This window comes from Heptranchias perlo, unplaced genomic scaffold (assembly GCF_035084215.1).
Source record: "Heptranchias perlo isolate sHepPer1 unplaced genomic scaffold, sHepPer1.hap1 HAP1_SCAFFOLD_129, whole genome shotgun sequence".
Taxonomy (NCBI): domain Eukaryota; kingdom Metazoa; phylum Chordata; class Chondrichthyes; order Hexanchiformes; family Hexanchidae; genus Heptranchias; species Heptranchias perlo.
The window spans coordinates 444093-461103 of NW_027138527.1; the positions used below are offsets into that span (position 1 = coordinate 444093).

The 17011-nt window shown below is 48.0% G+C and overlaps 1 protein-coding gene across 4 annotated transcripts in view; it reads left to right on the top strand.

Moving 5' to 3' along the window:
• Positions 1 to 17011, top strand: part of LOC137308327 (NACHT, LRR and PYD domains-containing protein 3-like) — a 94287-nt gene that overhangs the window by 15952 nt on the left and 61324 nt on the right. For 2 of the 4 annotated variants that reach the window (XM_067977121.1, XM_067977123.1), the window contains exons 2-4: positions 11885 to 12665; positions 14426 to 14516; positions 15445 to 15676. The gene's annotated coding sequence lies outside the window, so the exon portion shown is untranslated. The remainder of the gene's footprint in view (positions 1 to 11884; positions 12666 to 14425; positions 14517 to 15444; positions 15677 to 17011) is intronic. The other 2 variants (XM_067977122.1, XM_067977124.1) reach the window with 2 other exon arrangements.

Here is a 17011-nt window from a genome sequence, read left to right on the forward strand (position 1 = left end):
TCACCACGTAAAAAAAAAATCTCTTCATCTCCCCATCTGGTTCTTTTGCCAATTATCTTAAATCTGTGTCCCCTGATTATAAGAACTAGGAGCAGGAGTAGGCCAAACGGCCCCTCGACCCGACTGCACCATTTAATCAGATCATAGCTGATCTTTGATCTCAACTCCACTTTCCCGCCCGATCCTCATATCCCTCAATTTCCCCGAGAGTCCAAAAATCTATCCATCTCAGTCTTGAATATACTCAACGACTGAGCATCCACAGCCGTTTTGAGGTAGAGAATTCCAAATATTCACAATCCTCTGAGTGAAGAAGTTCCTCCTCAATTCAGTCTTAAACGGCCGACCCCTTATCCTGCGACTATGCCCCTAGTTCTAGACTCTCCAGCCAGGGGAAACAGCATCTACCCTGTCAAGCCTCCTCAGAATCTTATGTTTCAATGAGATCACCTCTCATTCTTTTAAACTCCAGAGAGTATTGGCCCATTCTACTCAATCTCCCCTCATAGGATAACCCTCTCACCCCAGGAATCAATCCAGTGAACCTTTGTTGCATGCCTCTAAGGCAAGTATATCCTTCCTTAGATAAGGAGACCAAAACTGTGCACAGTACTCCAGGTGCGGTCTCACCAAAGCTCAGTACAACTCTGGTAAGACTTCCTTACTCTTGTACTCCAACCCCCTTGCAATAAAGTCCAACATGCTATTTACCTTCATAATTGTTTGCTGTACCTGCATGCTAACTTTCTGTGTTTCTTGTACGAGGACACCCAAATCTCTCTGAACACCAACATTCAGTAGTTTCTCACCATTTAAAAATATTCTGTTTTTCTATTCTTCCGACCAAAGTGAATAACCTCACATTTCCCCACATTATACTCCATCTGCCACCTTCTTCCCACTCACTTAACCTGTCTATATCCCTTTGCAGACTCTGTGTCCTCCTCACAGCTTACTTTCCTGCCTACCTTTGTATCGTCAGCAAACTTGGATACATTACAGTTGGTCCCTTCATCTAAGTCATAGAGTGGGTACAACATGGAAGGAGGCCATTTGGCCCGTCGACTCCATGCTAGATATCTGCGAAAGCAATCCAGCTGGTCCCACTCCCCCGCCCTATCCCCTTAGCCCTGCAGTTTTTCCCTTCAAGTATTTATCCAATTCCATTTTGAAGGCCATGATTGAATCTGCTTCCACCACCCCCTCGGGCAGTGCATTCCAGATCATAACCACCTACTGCATAAAATAAGGTTTTTCCTCATGTCGCTTTTGATTCTTTTGCCAATCACCTTAAATCTATGTCCTCTGATTCTTGACCCTTCCGCCAATGGGAACAGATTCTCTCGATACACTCTGTCTGTTCCCTTCATGATTTTGAATACCTCTATCAGATCTCCTCTAAACCGTCTCTGTTCCAAGGAGAATAACCCCAGCTTCTCCATTCGATCCACGTAACACTAATATAGATTGTTAATAGCTGAGGCCCAAGCACCGATCCCTGCAGCACCCCACTAGTTACAGCCTGCCAACCTGAAAATGGCCCGTTTATCCCGACTCTCTGTTTTCTGTCCATTAACCAACCCTCTATCCATGGCAATATATTACCCCCAACCCCCTTAACTTACGTAATAACCTTTGATGTGACACCTTATTGAATGACTTTTTGAAATCCAAGTATTCTACATCCGCTGGTTCCCCTTTATCTACCCTGCTAGTTACATCTTCAAAGAACTCTTAGGAAAATCGTGTTTAACAAATGTACTTTCATAAAACCATGCTTATTCTGCCTAATCATATTATGATTTTCTAAGTGCCCTGTTACCACTGCCTTAATGGATTCCAGCATTTTCCTGATGACTGATGTCTTCTAACTGTCCTGTCGTTCCCTGTTTTTTCTCTCCCTCCTTTCTTGAATAGCGGGGTTACATTTGTTACCTTCCGATCCGCTGGGACCGCTCTAGAATCGAAGGAATTTTGGAAGATCATAACCAATGCATCCACTCTCTCTGCAGCCACCTCTTTTAGAACCCTCGGATTGAGGCCATCAGGTCCAGGGGATTTATCAGCTTTAGTCCCATGAGTTTCTCAAGTACTTTTTCTCCACTGATATTAATTGTTTAAAGTTCCTCACTCTCATTTGCCCCTTTGTTTCCCACTATTTCCGGTATGCTTTTGTGTCTTCTGCTGTGAAGACAGATACAGATTATCGACGCATATTAATCTTAAAAGGATTATTCTAACCATCCGTTTATCGATTAATAAATATATTTAATTTTACTTAGCAGATGTAAATAGAGGACTGTGTTTTAATATGTGATTTCAAAACATCAGTGAGCGACAGGCCCTTTAGATTAATGTACAAGTCTGGCGTGTCATGTAACTTTCATATTACAAAGTGATCATCATAAGTAATACCGTTGTTGAGAAATGGCGGGGTTATAATATGTTCTATGTAAAACAAGCATAAGTGCAGAGACACAAAGTTCAAAGCACTTTTTTCCACTTGGCGGCTGTAAGTTGTCAGCTAGCTCAGGGAACGGAAATGAGATTCTGGGTGGAAACCAGATGGTGATCAGAATTAAAGATAAAACCAAATGCAGAGAATTAATCAACACCAAATGTGGGTGACCCCATTATTCTCAGATGACTGTTCGTGTCGAATTGAAACCCAGTGCTCCTTTAATTAAAAAACACAAGGATTGAATAAACCTTCTGGTAAAAAAATCAAACTGAAGGGGGAACTGAGTGGGTCTCAAAATGTCTGCCCCTGAGTGACACAAAGTAACAGCAAAATGCTGAAACTTGCAGAGACAGAAGCGAACGGTTTCCGTTTGTGGGCAATCACCTCCTCAAACTTTGGGTTGATATGAGGAAGAGCTTTCTGCACTTTGCACGTTGACACCACTCGCTGAGTCTGATCCAACCTGTGATATGGACACATGTCTTCTGGCAATTTAACTTGTTCGATCCCAGTCTGTGTTGGATTTTACAAGTTGTTGATGGTTAAAGGTCGGGCTTCCTCATCCTGCCGCTTGTCCCCAACAAAAATACACAGATACTCAGAGTCACTCACTGATAAACAGAGGCATCCTCTCTCTCACACACTCACTGACATACAGAGGCATCCTCTCTCTCACACACTCAATCAGAGTCACTCACTGATATACAGGAGCATCCTCTCTCTCACACACTCCCTCAGAATCAATCACTGATAGACAGAGACATCCTCTCTCACACACTCACTCAGAGTCACTCACTGATATACAGAGGCATCCTCTCTCACACACTCACTCACACTCACTCACTGATATACAGAGGCATCGTCTCTCGCACACACTCACTCAGAGTCACTCACTGAAACACAGAGGCAGCCTCTCCCTCACACACTCACTCAGTGTCACTCACTGATATACAGGGGCATCCTCGCTCACACTCACTGATAGTCAGGGGCATCCTCGCTCACACTCACTGAAAGACAGGGGCATCCTCGTTCACACTCACTGATAGACAGCGGCATCCTCGCTCACACACACAGATAGACAGGGGCATCCTCGCCCTCTCACACACTCACTGATATACAGAGGCATCCTCTCCGTCTCACACTCACTCACTGATATACAGAGGCATCCTCTCCATCTCATACTCACTCACTGATATACAGAGGCATCCTATCCCTCTCACACTCACTCACTGATATACAGAGGCGTCCTCTCCCTCTCACACCCACTCACTGATATACAGAGGCATCCTCTCCCTCTCACACTCACACACTGATATACAGAGGCAACCTCTCTCTCTCACACTCACTCACTGATATACAGAGGCATCCTCTCTCTCACACACTCACTCACTGATATACAGAGGCATCCTCTCTCTCTCACACTCACTCACTGATATAAAGAGGCATCCTCTCCCTCACACTCAGTCAGTGTCACTCACTGATATGCAGAGGCATCCTCTCTCTCACACACACTCACTCAGGGTCACTCACTGATATACGGGGTCATCCTCTCCCTCTCACACTCACTCACTGATATACAGAGGCATCCTCTCCCTCTCACACGCACTTACAGATATACAGAGGCATCCTCTCCCTCTCACACTCACTCACTGATACACAGAGGCATCCTCTCCCTCTCACACACTCACTGATATACAGAGGCAACCTCTCCCTCTCACACTCACTGACTGATATACAGAGGCATCCTCTCTCTCTCACACTCACTCACTGATATACAGAGGCATCCTCTCCCTCACACTCACTCAGTGTCACTCACTGATATACAGAGGCATCCTCTCTCTCACGCATACTCACTCAGGGTCACTCACTGATATACAGGGGCAACTTCTCCTTCTCACACTCACTCACTGATATACAGGGGCATCCTCTCCCTCTCACACTCACTCACTGATATACAGGGGCATCCTCTCCCTCTCACACTCACTCACTGATATACAGGGGCATCCTCTCCCTCTCACACTCACTCACTGATATACAGGGGCATCCTCTCCCTCTCACACTCACTCACAGATATACAGAGGCATCCACTCTCTCACACACACTCACTCAGAGTCACTCACTGATATACAGAGGCATCCTCTCACACACACACTCACTCAGAGTCACTCACTGAAAAACAGGGGCCTCTTCTCTCTCACACTCATTCAGAGTCATTCACTGAAAAACAGAGGCAAACTCTCTAACACACACATTCACTGATGTATCGAGGCATCCTCTCTCTCTCACTCACTCAGAGTCAGTCACTGATAAACAGAGGCATCCTCTCTCTCACACACTCACTCAGTGTCACTCACTGATATACATGGGCATCCTCGCTCACAGTCACTCACTGATGTGCAGAGGCATCCTCTCTCTCACACACTCACTCAGAGTCACTCACTGATATACAGGGGCATCCTCTCTCTCACACTAAATCACTGATATACAGCGGCATCCTCTCTCTCTCACTCACTCAGAGTCAGTCACTGATAAACAGAGGCATCCTCTCTCTCACACACTCACTCAGTGTCACTCACTGATATACATGGGCATCCTCGCTCACAGTCACTCACTGATGTGCAGAGGCATCCTCTCTCTCACACACTCACTCAGAGTCACTCACTGATATACAGGGGCATCCTCTCTCTCACACTAAATCACTGATATACAGCGGCATCCTCTCTCTCTCACTCACTCAGAGTCAGTCACTGATAAACAGAGGCATCCTCTCTCTCACACACTCACTCAGTGTCACTCACTGATATACATGGGCATCCTCGCTCACAGTCACTCACTGATGTGCAGAGGCATCCTCTCTCTCACACACTCACTCAGAGTCACTCACTGATATACAGGGGCATCCTCTCTCTCACACTAAATCACTGATATACAGTGGCATCCTCTCTCTCACACACTCACTCAGAGTCACTCACTGATATACAGAGGCATCCTCTCTCTCACACTAAATCACTGATATACAGGGGCATCCTCTCTCTCACACACTCACTCAGAGTCACTCACTGATATACAGGGGCATCCTCTCTCTCACACTAAATCACTGATATACAGGGGCATCCTCTCTCTCACACACTCACTGATATACAGAGGCATCCTCTCTCTCACACACTCACTGATATAAAGAGGCATCCTCTCTCTCACACACTCACTGATATACAGAGGCATCCTCTCTCACACACTCACTGATATAAAGAGGCATCCTCTCTCTCACACACTCACTGATATACAGAGGCATCCTCTCTCTCTCACACTCACTGATATAAAGAGGCATCCTCTCTCTCACACACTCACTGATATACAGAGGCATCCTCTCTCTCTCTCACACTCACTGATATAAAGAGGCATCCTCTCTCACACACTCACTGATATAAAGAGGCATCCTCTCTCTCACACACTCACTGATATACAGAGGCATCCTCTCTCTCTCACACTCACTGATATAAAGAGGCATCCTCTCTCTCACACACTCACTGATATACAGAGGCATCCTCTCTCACACACTCACTGATATAAGGAGGCATCCTCTCTCTCACACACTCACTGATATACAGAGGCATCCTCTCTCTCACACACACTCACTGATATACAGAGGCATCCTCTCTCTCACACACTCACTGATATACAGGGGAATCCTCTCTCACTGTCTCTCTCACACGGTTCATTACCTTCCGCAAAGTGTGTTATACTGTGTCATTACCCGTTTGTTTGACATCCCACCCAATAAACAGTGCACAGGAACAGGGGGAGGCCGTCCAGCTCTTCCAGCCCGTCAGACCGAAACAGGGGGAGGCCGTCCAGCCCCTCGAGTCCGTTACACAGGAACAGGAGGAGGCCGTCCATCACCTCGAGTCCATGAGACAGGAACAGGAGGAGGCCGTTCAGCCCCTCGAGCCTGTTACACAGGAACAGGAGAGGACCGTCCAGCCCCTCGAGTGCGTTATGCAGGAACAGGAGGAGGCCGTCCAGCCCCTGGAGCCCGTGACACAGGAACAGGAGGAGGCCGTTCAGCCCCTCGAGCCTGTTACACAGGAACAGGAGGAGGCCGTCCAGCCCCTCGAGCCCATTACACAGGAACAGGAGGAGGGCGTCCATCCCCTCGAGCCCATTACACAGGAACAGGAGGAGGGCGTCCATCCCCTCGAGTCCATTACACGGGAACAGGAGGAGGCCGTTCATCCCCTCGAGCCCATTACACAGGAACAGGAGGAGGCCTTTCATCCCCTCGAGTCCATTACACAGGAACAGGAGGAGGCCTTTCATCCCCTCGAGTCCATTACACAGGAACAGGAGGAGGCCGTTCATCCCCTCGAGTCCATTACACAGGAACAGGAGGAGGCCGTTCATCCCCTCGAGTCCATTACACAGGAACAGGAGGAGGCCTTTCATCCCCTCGAGTCCATTACACAGGAACAGGAGGAGGCCTTTCATCCCCTCGAGTCCATTACACAGGAACAGGAGGAGGCCGTTCATCCCCTCGAGTCCATTACACAGGAACAGGAGGAGGCCGTTCATCCCCTCGAGTCCGTCACACAGGAACAGGAGGAGGCCGTCCAGCCCCTCGAGCCTGTTCCACCATTTTATTAAATCATAGCCAATCTGTCCCTCAACTCCATATCACCTCGATATTCCTCATAAAAGGGTAGATTTGATCACCTGTTACTTTGTACTGAAAACAGAATCGGACCCTGTTGGGGAAACTGGAAACCAGGGACACAGACAGACTAAGTGAGTGAGGAAATTTGTGGCAGATGGTGTTTAATGTGGGCAAGTGTGAGGTCATCCACTTTGGATCAGAAAAAGACAAATCGGAATATTTTCTGAATGGGAAGAGTGTGGGAACTGTGGATGAGCAGAGAAATTTAGGGGTCCAAGTACACAAATCTCGAAAACCCAGTGGGCAGGTACAAGAAGTAATCAAAAACGATGATGTAATGTTAGCCTTTATCTCAAGGGCTTGTATATAAAGGGGAGGAAGTTATGTTATAGCTGTACAGAGCTCTGGTTATAGCCCATCCAGAGCTCGGTCAATGAGGCAGGTTTTAAGGAGCGTCTTAAAGGAGGAGAGAGAGAGGTGGAGAGGTTTAGGGAGGGAATTCCAGAGCTTGGGGTCCAGGCAGATGAAGGCACGGCCGCCAATGGTGGAGTGATGGAAATCGGGGGATGGGCAAGAGGCCAGAATTGGAGGAGTGCAGAGATCTCGGAGGGTTGTAGGGCTGGAGGAGGCTACAGAGATAGGGAGAGGTGCGAGGGTCATGGAGGGATTTGAAAACAAGGATGAGTATTTTAAAATCGAGGCGTTCCCGGACCGTGAGCCAATGTAGATTAGTGAGCACAGGGGGTGAAGTGTGAATGGGACTTGGTGTGAGTTCAGATACGGGCAGCAGAGTTTCGGATGAGCTGATGTTTATGGAGGGTGGAAGATGGGAGGCCGGGCAGGAGAGTATTGGAATAGTGGAGTCTGAAGGTGCGAAAGTAATGGATGAGTCTGATTAACCTTCTGATTCACACGCCCAACCGGGGGAGGAGGGCAGTGGATTGAGATGATGGCGGGGCATGGGGACCGGTTGATCTTCTCAAAGGGGAGGATGGTGGTGGATTGAGATGATGGCGGTAGCTGGGGACCGGTTGATCCTGTTCAGGGGGAGGATGGCGGTGGATTGAGATGATGGCAGTGGATGGGGACCGGTTGATCCTCTCCAGGGGGAGGATGGCGGTGGATTGAGATGATGGCAGTGGATGGGGACCGGTTGATCCTCTCCAGGGGGCGGATGGCGGTGGATTGAGGTGATGGCGGTGGATGGGGACCGGTTGATCCTCTCCAGGGGGAGGATGGCGGTGGATTGAGATGATGGCGGTGAATGGGGACCGGTTGATGCTCTCCAGGGGGAGGATGGCGGTGGATTGAGATGATGGCGGTGGATGGGGACCGGTTGATCCTCTCCAGGGGGAGGATGGCGGTGGATTGAGATGATGGCGGTGGATGGGGACCGGTTGATCCTCTCCAGGGGGAGGATGGCGGTGGATTGAGATGATGGCGGTGGATGGGGACCGGTTGATCGTCTCCAGGGGGAGGATGGCGGTGGATTGAGATGATGGCGGTGGATGGGGACCGGTTGATCTTCTCCAGGGGGAGGATGGCGGTGGATGGGGACCGGTTGATCCTCTCCAGGGGGAGGATGGCGGTGGATTGAGATGATGGCGGTGGATGGGGACCGGTTGATCCTCTCCAGGAGGAGGATGGCGGTGGATTGAGATGATGGCGGTGGATGGGGACCGGTTGATCCTCTCCAGGGGGAGGATGGCGGTGGATTGAGATGATGGCGGTGGATGGGGACCGGTTGATCCTCTCCAGGGCGAGGATGGCGGTGGATTGAGATGATGGCGGTGGATAGGGACCAGTTGATCGTCTCGAGTCCCATGGACTCTCCCATCAGTCAGGCCGCGAACCCGCCGGATTGCTGGCATCACACGAGCACGCTGAATACGGTCAGGCGCTGAGTCGGTGAAACGGCCGAAAGGATTACAAAATCTGGGGACACGTGACACTTTCTGCGTTCGGTCAGTCAAGTGAGAGAGGGCGGTTTCTTTGGGGGAGGCGTTCATTTGTCCATAGTGTGCAGTGCGCATACCCCGCCCCGGAAGGGCCTCGGGGGAGGAGTCGGTTGGGGATGAAAGGGGGACGGACTTGTCAATCGGGTTTGATGCAATCGGGACAAAATCTATGGGGGAGTTGAAGAATCAGAGAGAGCACCTTACCTTAATCATTGATGGGTGTGGGGATGGGGGAGAGAGGGAGAATGAGAGACATCCCCTTACTTTAATCAGTGATTGGCGGGGGGAGAGGGAGAATGACAGAGAGCCCCTTACTTTAATTAGTGATTGGCGGGGGGAGAAGGAGAATGAGAGAGAGCCCCTTACTTTAATCAGTGATGGGCGGGGGAGAGGGAGAATGACAGAGAGGCCCTCACTTTAATCACTGATCGGTGGGGGGAGGGGGAGAGGGAGAATGAGAGAGAGCCCCTTACTTTAATCAGTGATGGGCGGTGGGAGAGGGAGAATGACACAGAGGCCCTTGCTTTAATCAGTGATGGGTGGGGGGAGGGGGAGAGGGAGAATGAGAGAGAGCCCCTAACTTTAATCAGTGATTGGTGGGGGGAGGGGGAGAGCGAGAATGACAGAGTGCCCCTTACTTTAATCAGTGATGGGCAGGGGGTGGGGGAGAATGAGAGAGAGCCCCGTACTTTAATCAGTGATGGGCGGGGGGAGAGGGGAGAGGGATAATGACAGAGAGCCCCTTACTTTAATCAGTGATGGGTGGGGGGAGGGGGAGAGGGAGAATGAGAGAGGCCCTTTCTTTTATCAGTGATGGGCGGGGGGAGGGGGAGAGGGAGAATGACAGAGAGCCCCTTACTTCAATCAGTGATGGGCGGGGGGAGGGGGTAGAGGGAGAATGACAGAGAGCCCCTTACTTTAATCAGTGATGGGTGGGTTTAGGGGGGAGAGGAAGAATGAGAGAGAGCCCCTTACTTTAATCAGTGATGGGTGGGGGAGAGAGGGAGAATGAGAGAGAGGCCCTTAGTTTAATCAGTGATGGGTGGGGGAGAGGGAGAATGAGAGAGAGCCCCTTACTTTAATCAGTGATGGGTGGGGGGAGAGGGACAGGGAGAATGAGAGAGAGCCCCTTACTTTAATCAGTGATTGGCGGGGGGAGAGGGAGAATGAGAGAGAGCCCCTTACTTTAATCAGTGATTGGCGGGGGGAGAGGGAGAATGACAGAGAGCCCCTTACTTTAATCAGTGATGGGCAGGGGGAGGGGGAGAATGACAGAGAGGCCCATACTTTAATCAGTGATGGGTGGGGGGAGAGGGACAGGGAGAATGAGAGAGAGCCCCTTACTTTAATCAGTGATTGGCGGGGGGAGAGGGAGAATGAGAGAGAGCCCCTTACTTTAATCAGTGATTGGCGGGGGGAGAGGGAGAATGACAGAGAGCTCCTTACTTTAATCAGTGATGGGCAGGGGGAGGGGGAGAATGACAGAGAGGCCCATACTTTAATCAGTGATGGGTGGGGGGAGGGGGAGACGGAGAATGACAGAGAGCCCCTTACTTCAATCAGTGATGGGCGGGGGGAGGGGGAGAGGGAGAATGAGAGAGAGCCCCTTACTTGAATCAGTGATGAGTGGGGGAGAGAGGGAGAATGAGAGAGAGCCCCTTATTTAATCAGTGATGGGCGGGGGAGGGAGGAGAGGGAGAATGACAGAGAGCCCCTTACTTTAATCAGTGATGGGTGGGGGAGGGGGGGAAGGAGACTGGCAGAGAGCCCCTTTCTTTAGTCTGTACAACTTGTTTCCGCGTTGTATTGTACAATAATGACTGTTCACATTCCCCACATTCCTGAGCTGCTTCCATTGACTTCAATAACATTAATTTCCAGCAACTATCCTGCAACCTAATTGTCTCAGTCTGGCCCGAGCTTGCCCTCACTTCTGGTGTTTCTTTTTTTTATCCGACTGTTTTCACAACACGGGCGGGTCTAAATCATTGGGGGTAAAATTGGACACTGGCGGCGGGCTTAAAATAGTCGGAATCGCTTTTTCTGTCACTTATACCACACACCTGATATTGAGTTATATTGAATTCAATGGGACTGTATAACGGGTCAGCCATGAGATACCGTTTGTTTCACGTCCACGCCCATGTTCAATTTCACCCCATTCAGCGTGTATGAGCGTCCAAGACCATAGACTTCCCTACAAAATAGACGAGAGGTGGTTGTCCATTACTTGGAGAGGATGCAGAAAGGATTTCCCAGAACGGTACCAGTGATGAGGGACTTCAGTTATGTGGCGAGACTGGAGAAGCTGGGGTTGTTCTCCTTAGAGCAGGTTAAGGGAGATTTAATCGAGGAGTTTGATAGGGTAGATAGGGAGAAACTGTTTCCACTGGCAGAAGGGTCGGTAACCAAAGGATGCAGATTGATGATAATTGGCAAAGAAGCCAGGGGGAGATGAGTGGAATTTTCTTTATGCAGCGAGTTGTTCTGATCTGGAACCGAATACATGAAAGGCCGGTGGAAGCAGATTCGTGTTTAAAATCTACCCGAATGACTCTGTGTATAACTGATGGCCTGTCTGTCCAGTCGCTCCTAGTGAAATAAAGCAGTTTAGTGACATTCAAAATAGAATCGGATAAATACTTGTAAAGGATAAAGTTTGCAGGGCCGTGAGGAAAGTGCAGGGGAGTGGGACTAGATGTATCGCTCTTTCAAAGAGCCAGCACAGTCACCAGGGGCCGAATGGCCTCCTTCTGTGCTCTATGATTCGAATCAATGGGGTGATTGTAAATCGAAGTATTTATATCATTTCAGCACTTAATAGAAAACTTAACCCGCATCAAACCACGGATATCAGCTGGTGGGAAGAGTAAAGGGAACACAAGGTTTCGGGTTTTGCCCCACACGAACTTTGTATGTCAGTAACATTTAACGGAATAGGTGACAGCGAGGTTGATGCGCGCTGACACTTCCTGGAGGCTCCAGTCAGATTGTGTCGAGCGGAGAGCAAGGCGAGGAGATCAGCGGCATCCCCGAGTACCAGAGTCTTCACAGAGGACAGGGAGAGCAAGGCGGGGAGATCAGCGGCATCCCCGAATATCAGAGTCCTGACTGGGGACAGGGAGAGCAAGGCGGGGAGATCAGCAGAATCCCCGAATATCAGAGTCCTGACTGGGGAGAGGAAGAGCAAGGCGGGGAGATCAGCCGAATCCCCGAGTACCAGAGTCCTGACTGGGGACAGGGAGAACAAGGCGGGGAGATCAGCCGAATCCCCGAGTACCAGAGTCCTGACTGGGGACAGGGAGAGCAAGGCGGGGAGATCAGCCGAATCCACGAGTATCAGAGTCCTGACTGGGGACAGGGAGAGCAAGGCGGGGAGTTCAGCCGAATCCCCGAGTATCAGAGTCTTCACTGGGGACAGGAAGAGCAAGGCGGGGAGATCAGCCGAATCCCCGAGTACCAGAGTCCTGACTGGGGACAGAGAGAGCAAGGCGGGGTGATCAGCCGAATCCCCGAGTAACAGAGTCCTGACTGTGGACAGGAGCCGTGCGGACCAGATCACATGTCGCTTCAGTCTTTTCAATGGATGAATTGGGTGAGTGACTGAGAATGTCTGAGAGTGGGGGATTATATGGAAGGAAACACATTTCTACATTAAGAGCAGATCTCTCCTCTTTCTCTCGTAAACACACACGGTTCTGGGTGGAAACCAGATGGTGATCAGAATTAAAGAAAAAACCTAATGCAGAGAATTAATCAACACCAAATGCGGGTGACCCCATTATTCTCAGGTGGATGTTAGGATCGAATTGAAACCCAGAGCTGCTTTAATCAAAACACAGTTGGATTGAATAAACCTTCTTGTAAAATAATCAAACTGAAGGGGGAACTGAGTGGGTATCACAATGTCTGCCCCTGAGTGACACAAAGTAAAAGCAACATGCTGAAACTTGCAGAGACAGAGGCGAACGGTTTCCGTTTGTGGGAACTCACTTCCTCAGGCTTTTTATCGATAAGAGTAAGTGGTCTCTCAGACACACACACTCACTCAGTTGTTCACTGATACACAATGTATCTGGCTCCCTCACATAAACACGCATTCGGAGTCTCATAGTTATACAGAGGCATCCATTGTCTCTCTCTCATACTCAAACAATCCTCATTTGCACACTGATAACATCAGTTTCACTCTCCCTCTCTCTCATATACACACACATTCAACTCGCCAAGGCTTCTTCGACAGCACAACCCAAACCCGCGAACTCTCCCACCGAGAAGGACAAGAGCAGCAGGTACATGGGAACAACACCACCTGCACGTTCCCCTCCAAGTCACACACCATCCCGACTTGGAAATATATCGCCGTTCCTTCATCGTCGCTGGGTCAAAATCCTGGAACTCCCTTCCTGACAGCACTGTGGGAGAACCTTCACCACATGGACTGCAGCGGTTCAAGAAGGCGGCTCACCACCACCTTCTCAAGGGCAATTAGGGATGGGCAATAAATGCTGGCCTCGCCAGGGACACCCACGTCCCATGAACGAATAAAAAAAGAAGCACCCACTGATATAGACACGCATTCACTTCCCCTATCTCCCTCTATCAAACACACAAAGAGTCACTGACGGATATACACTCATCTCCTCTCTATCTCATATGGTACACTGCCATCGTTTGTGGTCGGTGCTCTCGAGTGCCTGCCCCGCCCATTGTGTAAGGAAAAGTAAACTGCCATCCTGTGGTTACAAAGTGCCCTCCACGCCCACTTGTGCTAGACACGGTACAATGTCATCATTTGGTGACACAGTGCCCTCCCCGTCCCCTTGTGTCACACACGGTACAATGCCATCCTGTGGTGACAAAGTGCCCTCCCCGCCCCGTTGTATCAGACGCGGTACAATGTCATCATTTGGTGACACCGTGCCCTCCGTAAAGTGTGAGTCCCTCGATCATATCCATTGTGTTTCGACAGTGACACCGATAAATCTTTCAACTCCAATTCCCCATCAACTATTGATATTTTTGGGAATAGTGATTTGAATATCCTAAAAGTAAGAGTGGGCCATATTTGTTCACACATTCTACTTAAAATCATTCACTTACTGATCCTGATTCTCTCTAATCAGAGATATGTTATTACAGGCATGAGAATGAGTTGTAATCTATCGTCCAGTTGTGTACATCAATGACCATTTATGGCAAAATAGAAACAAGTTAATTGCTGAGAGCTTCTATTTCCTCTTGTTCTGTTAAATATGGTCAAATTTCCCACCACATTCCCACACTAAGGTGTTGTTATTACAGTTAATACCTATTTGAGGGTTAAACATTCTTATTAAAATGTCTCACTTGCAGTTACAAACGTTCCTTCCCCATCGTACTTTGGAATTTGCAGCTAACTGGAAGAACATCCAGCCTCTGAGTCAGGAACTGTCAATTCAACACGGTAAGAAACCAAGTCCACAACTGTGAACAGGACTTTTGCTCATCGGAAAGTCCACACTAAACAGTAATACTCACAGCAAGGTTAAATCTCTTCTTTCTGTGATAAATCAGCCCCATGTTATGTCATGTTGTGTAAATATTCAGTGAAGTGAACTCGCTACAATAGTCACACTTCCCAGTCACGGTGTTGGGGCAGTACAGCTGCCTTCTGTGGGTAGAACCATTTCGCTGAATATATTGTCCTATCAACTCTCCCTGTTTGTTGGTGATGCCACTAAAATACACTTGGAAACTGGGAGTCTGACCCCTGGATGGAGTTCAGCCAGAAAATATGAAGGAATGGCCACTGATTCAAAAATAGGAAATGTGATCCCAAAAACAGGGGCAGGACATGGAGAAGGAATTGCCTCTAACTGGTGCTGGAGAATGAAACAATCACATATTGTGGTCGGGGTGGTAAAGATACATAGAATGTGGGAACAGAGTTCATCAAACAGTGTGTTAAATTCAATCAAATATTTGTATTCAATTGTTTATGTTTCAATTACTTTTATTTTAATTAAACATTCGAGGGAAAGTTATAAGAACATAAGAACATAAGAAATAGGAGCAGGAGTAGGCCAATCGGCCCCTAGAGCCTGCTCCGCCATTCAATAAGATCATGGCTGATCTGATCCTAATCTCAAATCTAAATTCATGTCCAATTCCCTGCCCGCTCCCCATAACCCCTAATTCCCTTTACTTCTCAAAAACTGTCGATTTATGTTTTAAATTTATTTAATGATGTCGCTTCCACAGCTTCCTGGGGCAGCAAATTCCACAGACCCACCACCCTCTGAGTGAAGAAGTTTCTCCTCATCTCCTCATCTATGTTACATTCTACTTCCCACCGTCAATATTGGTCTAATTTTCTGCCCTGTCATAATTAGATCTCCCGGTGAATGACGGAGTGATTGAGAAAAGTCCACAGCTGGAAGTAAACAGGGATTGTCGACTGAGGAACAACAGCAGGTGAATCAGCACAGGATTGTGAGAGCAGCAACCAGAGAGAACCCTTCCGATTCAAAGAGCTTCAATAGATCGACTGGGGAGAAAGTTAGGAGAAAGTCCCATTTCCTCAGATAAACACTGGTCCTGCAGACAGTCCACAAAGGTTACAAGGTAATGGGGGAAATGGTGAGAATGAGACTGGGAGAGTCTGATCACCGAGTACAATTATCCAGCATGAGTCCGTGCAATGAAATGTGAAGTGAGATCAGTTTCTGTCTCAAAACACACAGTCACAAATTAATCTTGTGTGTGTTTTAGAATGAAGGAGTTTGATCCGAGAGGTGACTCCAGTCTGAGGCAGAGCCCAGCAGATATACAATGTCTCCCCGCCCCCAGCACCAACTCGGAAAGAACCCACCTATATGGTCCCCATAATATCGATATTACACTGTATTAATGTAGTACCAGAGAGTGTTACCGAATTCAAATATATTTCATATCCAACTTTCAAAATAAATCATCTTACAATCCTGAACTCGATACTGGGTTTCACATAATGTTATTTCCCATCAGTAAACCTATTTCTGGATTTCACAATTGTAGTTGAATTTAATGATTATCATTTAAATATAAACTGGTGATAAAAATCTTATTTAATGGATTGTAAACATTCTTCCAATTGATTATTTTGTGTGTTGTCAGAATAATGTTCTGGGTGATCACCTGTTCCAGCTCCCGACCTCGGCCGAGGGTTCTTTTTATTAAACTGAGAGCGATGTTTGTCCCGATACAATCCAGATTCATTTCCGTGCTCTTTGATTTGATAGAAGTGTTCAAAATAATGGCGATTTAGATAAAGTAAATAAAGAGAAACTGTTCCCATTGGCGGAAGGGTGAAGAACCAGAGGTCACACATTTCAGGTGATTGTCCAAAGAACCAAATTCAGTGAGTTTAATGATCTGGAATGCGCTGCCTGACAGGGTGGTGGAAGCAGATTCAATAGTACATTTCAAAAGGGAATTGGATAAATTGTGTAAGGGAAAATATTTGCAGATCTACTTGTAAAGAGCGGGGGAATGGGACTAACTGGAATGCTCTTCAAAAGAGCCGGCACAGGCTCGATGGCCTGAATGGCCTCTTTCGATGCTGTAATCATTCCATTATTCTATCCAATTCCCTTTTGAAAGTTACTATTGAATCTGCTTCCACCACCCGTTCAGATAGTGCATTCCAGATCATAATATCTGGCCACATCAAAATGAAAATCTCCATCTCCCCCCGCCTGCTTCTTCTGTCAATTATCTTAAATCTGTGTCCCCTGGTTATCGACACATATTAATTTTAAAAGACTTTTTCTAACCATCCGTTTATCGATTTATATTTATGTTTAATCTAACTTAACAGGTATAAATAGAGGACCGTGTTTTCGACAAAACAGGCCCTTTATATTATTGTACAAGTCTGGCGTGTCATGTAACTTTCATATTACAAAGTGATCATTATAA